Here is a 6,812-nt window from a genome sequence, read left to right on the forward strand (position 1 = left end):
ACACGGATTTAGTGCTAAAAAGAAAAGAAGGTAGGAAAGGTGGTGGCAAAAGACATAAGGCCTTCATTGAAACTATGGGAAAGCAGAAGAAATCTAATAAAACAGTTAGAAGCCAAGCCTCTGTTAGCATGGAAACACTAGAAGAACCATTTCAAAGCCTTGCTACATCAGATGTTCGTGGTGTATCTCAATATACGGAGAACCGGCCTTTCAGATCACTTTTATTGGTATAATCAAATAAACCTATATTTAATAAAAATGTGTGATACTAACTTGCTTTTTAATATTAATTTTATTTTACACTTTTTACATTGAGCAGGCAATAGGTTCTTCGCAGGGTTCAACAACAGGAGCTCAAGTTGATCTATCTCCAGGACAAGAAACAGGTGAAACTGTGACATTGATAATAAGTTGCTAAATTATTTTTTAAATTTTAATCTAATGACTGTGATAATAACTTTCTCAATTTTTGATTATTTTTTGGGATTCATTGTTGCAGCATGGTGACCGTTTCCAGAAAGCTTGGACAATGAAGAATAGTGTTATGAAAAATGGAATAGCTTGTTTTGAAGTACATTGTAGTTTGGGTTTGTATTGAATAGTGTATGATTGTACTCTTTTACTTGAAAAACAACCAAACAGATGGGTAATGTATTTCCACTGGATGTGTTTTTTTCTGATGCTTCCAGTGAATGTGATTTTGAATGGATATTAATAGAGTAGCAGTATTTCTAATTCGGGTGGAAATCTACTTCTACTGTATGTTAACTTGAATTTGTGATTGCTTAGATATTGTTGTGGTGTCAGTGCAGTTGCAATATAATTCCTGTAGATCCTATGTGATGAGAACAGACAAAATAGTAGCACCAAATGATCCACTTCACTAGTATCTCTCAGGTTGCTATGTGCACTGCCATATCTGCCAAAAAAAATTAGTTCTTGAGCCAAATCCAATCTGGATCCGACCCCTTTATGGTGGATACAGATTGGGTAAAAGTTCATTGAAACACATCGGTTTATTTGATTGTAGATTGTTGAGATAGATGGTTGAATTGAGAGTTATAGATCGAGGTAATAGTACCACATCGGTTCCAATAACTTGAAATTCTAGGAAGAGAATATGCAGATTAATGTATAATCCTGCTTGACGTACAATGCCAAATTTTGGTGAGCTAGCTATCTAGCTAGATAATTAAGAACTCTTCAGCCTCCTACAACCTCAATAACCTCTGTTGCTGCTGCTGCTGAAGCTGATCAAGCTGCCTAACTTATTGCACTCAATCAGGGTCACAATGATGATCTATCAATATATATTATTATTGAAGGCCGGGTTAATTATTAGTTTGAGGGAAGTGAGAAGCCTGACCTGAAATGGGAATTGGTGTTGTTTGGAGCACCAAACACTTGTGTGTACAAATCATACTTGTTGTTGACCCTCGAAGCTGAAGTTTCTTCTGGCTAAGGATGAGTAGTGGAATTAGTGCTACAATGGATGTGCTTCCCTTCGTAGATAATTCGTATTTTCTCGTACAGGTTGGAGGGAGACCACTCCGTTCGCTTCTTGGCTCTGCACTTCATCTTCTAGCACTTGAAATAGGTTCTATAATACATATATATATATATAGATATATCATATGGAAAATCACAAAAAAAAAAAACACAAAATTAAACTACACATCGATCAGTATTCTCTGTGAATTGTAGCTATAGCCTATAGCTACCCACCTACCTACCTGGTTTTCCCAATAGTTTTAATGAACTTTTGGCTAGATTTGGGTCTTAAATCCCAATAAACACTTCTCTACCTTAAATCCCAATGACTAAGAAATCTAAAATCTAAAAATAAGCCACATGCAATCATCCAAAATCTAACTATTTCCAGAAAATTATGCCTCTGAACTGTTCCTCTAAATCCCATTTTAAAATATTCAAGGACTCAGTTCCCTGATATGAACCAGGAACAATTCGATAGGGGGGTAATGTTTTCAACTTCAATAATACAAAAGAAGTTTAACCCCGAAATAAAAGATACATAATTGCAACAGAAACACATATACGCCATAGGACTATTAAATCCATTTTCCTAATATGGCACACCACATAATTTTGACTATCGTCCCGATGTGTTTGATATCTTGGTGCACGAGCATGGGCAATATCACGATCAGGAGTGGATGATGCAGATTCGTCGGGCTTGTAATAGCTCACCCACATGAAGGAATTTGGATGATCCTCATTTGCAGGGCATTTATAGAACCATCTACCATAGTTTCGTTTAATATACGTTTGCTTCAAAACCCCCTAGCTGACTTCACGTACAAGACAACCTCCTCACATGCTTGTAAGAAGTGTAGACCCAAGCAACTAACTATTGCTAACTTAAAACTTAGAATTAGACCAACTTAAATTGAACTTGGTTCAATTAAACTAAACCAAGACAAAAACATAATAAATAAACCAAGTATGAAAGCACATAAAACAGCATGATATTAGGCCATGGATTGGCCCCCTCTCTTGGACTTTTTCCTTCGTGAATATGTCTTCAGATTTGCATCATCTTACCATTGTGCCGAGATCCGCCCTCTAAGCATTTCAGTTTGTAAATGGAGTATTTGAGAGGAGGATAACAGAATATTCAGAGAGATTAGATGCCGTCCAATATTCACATATTTGTAACACTATTGTCATGGTCACTTGCTGATCTTGTTTCCTTCGGAGGTGGGGGAAGGGGAAAGGGAGGGAATAAATAATTGCAATTTTTTTAACAAAAAGGATAGGCCAACAACCAGGCAAGGCCTTCCTCTCTATTTACCAAATCTATAACAAAGAAGAAATGATAATCATAATAACAAGAAGGGGAAGCATTTTGTGTACGAAAGCAATCATGCGGTTCGTCCTCAACAATGGAAGACTCAGCATTTGCATACATGTGAAGAAAACAACAGAGTAACGCAGAAGAAAAACCATGGCTACACTGATAGCCAATGTCATTAGAACACCACAATATTCAGTTTTGATTATACTAATTGCCTTAATTTTAAAAATGATACAGAAAGGGCATTTTCTTAAACCAAAATGAGCTAATTTCTGGCCAAAATGAGCAAAACGAGCAAATATTTGGTGAAATCAAGAGTAACAGAGAAAAAACTCAAAATACCTGCGAGCCTCCACTGTTTCTCCTTCGATTCAGGTAAGCGTTAGCTCTCGTACTCTCTCTTTCTCCGTTGTGTTCGTCTGCAAACCCTAGTACCGGAGCCAATAGGTCACCAAGATCAGAGGATTTAGAAGACGAATGCAGCAAAAAAAACTCAGAGCAATGGCTCACCAAAATCAGAAAGGATGAGAGGGAGGATGTCGCCGTCACAGTAGCAGCCGGAAAGCAGCAAGAGCAGCAGTAGTAGGGTGAGAGAGAGGATGTCGCCGTCGCCATTGCTGGTTTGTGAGAGATTTGCTCACGGCCTTTCTTCGCTGGTTTGTGAGAAAGAGAGAATGTCGCCGTCGCCGTCGCCGTCGCCGTCACCGTCGCCACTGAGGAGTTGTGAGAGGGATGAGTGAGAGAGATAGGGATTCAAGAGAGGTTCTGGTTTCGTTCGATCTGAAACCTGAGTGAAATGTGTTTAGTTTGATGGGAGTAGGGGTGTCAATGGGTCGGGTTGGGCCGGGCCTGCCTAAACCCTGACCCGCGGGCCAGCCGGGCTTTATTGACACCCCTAGATGGGAGATAAGTTTGGTTTGATTTGGTTTGTTTTGAACCGGTCATATGGGGTTGGTTTGAGATTTAAAGTGGTTCAAATAGATGTAATTAGGATTTCAAAAAAATTTGAATTTTTCAAATAACCACCGTTGGATGGTTGTCAGGACAAGTGGCACGCTAGGAACACACAGAAGTAGGATGGAAGTAGAGCTGAGGAAGTAGAGGATGTGGATCCGAAAAAAAATCAACAATGTGACCATTTCTTAATTTCTTAGTAGAATCAAAATTCCTTAACCTAATATAACTTGTATATTTGACCATTTAATCAATTAAATTAAGGGGAAAAGGTGGACGCACGACCTAGTGTACATACCCTTTCACAAGCTTTCTCTCTTCTCTCCTTATATAATAACGTAGACTCTTGTATACAGACTGACACTCACTAAAACTCCTCTCTTGCTATTTTTTAACAATTTTCAACAATATGAATTAATGATTCTCATGTTGACCATTAAATCGATTTGGACTCCTTAGTTGGTTGAAGGGTGATCTATCTCTACGTAAGGTCCACTTTTTTTTTTTGGTATGAACGTAAGGTCCACTTTACTGTATATAAGGTTGTAAATCGGTTTGATTCAAGATACAAAATGTATAAATCAAAATTGAACCAAATCAAGAATAAGAACACATCTTCAAAACAAAAATTGAATCGATTTAGTTTTGATTTTTATTCGGTTTCTGAGTGGGTTTTAATTTGTTTCATATTCAGTTTAAATCCTATTTTAAGTGTTTGGGCCAATTTTTTATATTTTCACTAATAAAAAACCCTTATTTGTTAGGATCATAGTCCACCAAACTTTTTGTAATCACTAAAAAGGAATAGAATTTATCATCCAACTTTGATTGAAAATTTTAAAAATAAATATAATTTTGTCCAGTTCTTTATTCGGTTTGAAACTAGATAATTCGATTCGATTTAACGGTTTTAGATATAAAATTGAAAACAAACCAAACCGACAACAGAATCCAGTTTTTGAAACCAAAACCAAAACCAATTTATTTTCAGTTTCGATTCTAAATTAACACCATTGTCTGTATATAAGCTTTCCCCCCTTTATCCCTATAGAAAACATGCTGAATTCATTTCTTAGATTTTTCAAAAAAAATTTCTAAACCCTTATATTAATACATGAATATATGAATTTTTTACCATTGATACGTGATGATATGAAAATGAATAAATTGTCTATCAAATTTTACGTCCCAACCCAATTATCATATGATAGCGTAATAAAATGGATTAAAATTGTCCATCAAAGAATATACATTATTCTCACATCCTCTCTTCTTCTTGATCATGTGGGACTATAAATCAAATCCTCAACTCATAAATATTGGACAAATTCAAAGTGAAAGTCTTATCCAGAGTGCTTTATTTTTTCTCCACTTCTTTGCCTACATCGTCTTCCACATGTAATGATTAAACTAATAAATGTCTTTACCCAAAAAAAAAAAAAAAAAAAAGAAAAAAAAGATTAAACTAATAAATGGTTAATGGGTCTGCTATCCATATGGGGACAGGTCCGGACAGATCTGGATCCCATGGGGGGTGTGGGATCTACGTCCCATGGAGGGGTCAGATCTGTCCCCACCCATCCCCATGTGGGTAGCTGATTCGGATTCAGTATTTAGTCGCTCTGACTAGTCAGAAGAGAGAGAGAGAAGAAAAAAAAAATAGAGAAGACAGTATCGTGGAAAGGCGGGCAGCTACCAGTTACGACGAACAGCTGATCCGAGTTGGTGAGCCAAGGGCCTCCTCGGAAGGCCCGCCACCTTCTTGCCAAGTTGCCAAAGGTGGGCCTGAGCCTATCCAGTTTACTAGTGTACCTATTGACCTATTCCATGGTTGGAGTAATCGGTACCGGTTCCGATCCAAAATCAAGAAGAATGAAGTTCAATCAGCCAAAAAAGAAAAAACACTGGGATCAAAAAATCCTAAAAATATTGTTCTGGATTGATCGGAATCTGTAGTAACCCATTTGGCCGATCCAACTCCGAGCATGAGGGATCTGGGAGGATCATCGCAGCTTTACCCCTGTTTTTACAGAGAAATTTTTTCCTAACTCAAAGCAGTGATCACTTGGTCACAATGGAACAACATTACCATTACACCAAGGCCCGCCTTACCTGGGATCTTCTCAGGTAGTAAATTTAATTCATTCCCATCGCACAGGTATTTGGGATGCTGATAGGTTAGATAAATTAGCTACTGAAGACTACTTAAGATAGATTGGTGCTCTTCTTGGTCTTATTGCTTGGACTCTGTCCTATGGATGCAAAACTCAGAATCGGAATCTGGATTAGGTCCAGCCGATTCCAATTGGATTCCTATCTGGATTGGACGAAATCAGTCAGATTCTGCTCTAACCTTAGAAATGGCTTATAAACTAGCAGCATTGGATTGACCAGAATCGAGACCGGCCTCAGCCAATTCTGATCCCAATTAGCCGATTCATCCGATTCAGGCAATCCGATCCCGAATCTTGAAACAGTTTAAACTGAGACTTGGATTCAAACTGGTGGCAAGAACAAAAATTCATTTGGAGGTTTTACACTTTTACTTTTACCATAAAAAATTGAAACTAATAAAGGTTACAAGAATTAACAATTTCGACCCTTAAAGGAATCACATATTTGTCATGGATTTTTGAAAGAACAACAATAATTCAGACTCTCTCTCTAGTGCAATATCAGCTCCTCTGGTCTAATGGACTAGGTTTTCATGGATTTTTAAGATTAAAGGTTCAAACTCTCAGATCTCGTAAGAGTTTTTTCTAGTGTCTAGTAAAGCTTTCCTGATGGAAGTTTTATAAATCATAATTTTTTTCAAAAAAATCCTGGGGGATTTTGCCAGAAGAGGAATTAGAGAGAGGGACTGTCCAATTTACTTAGGTGGCCACAGAGGTGCCCCTAAAGGGATACCACATCTAGGTGTGTCAGATTAGACAAACAACAACCAATCTGTTTCTTGGTAAAAATAACTGCAACTCTTGTGAAAAATAACCTTGCATTAAGATAAAAGCAAAAAAATCTACTAATTGAATGCATCATCTTGGTA

The sequence above is a fragment of the Telopea speciosissima genome, chromosome 4 (genome assembly GCF_018873765.1).
Source record: "Telopea speciosissima isolate NSW1024214 ecotype Mountain lineage chromosome 4, Tspe_v1, whole genome shotgun sequence".
NCBI lineage: Eukaryota > Viridiplantae > Streptophyta > Magnoliopsida > Proteales > Proteaceae > Telopea > Telopea speciosissima.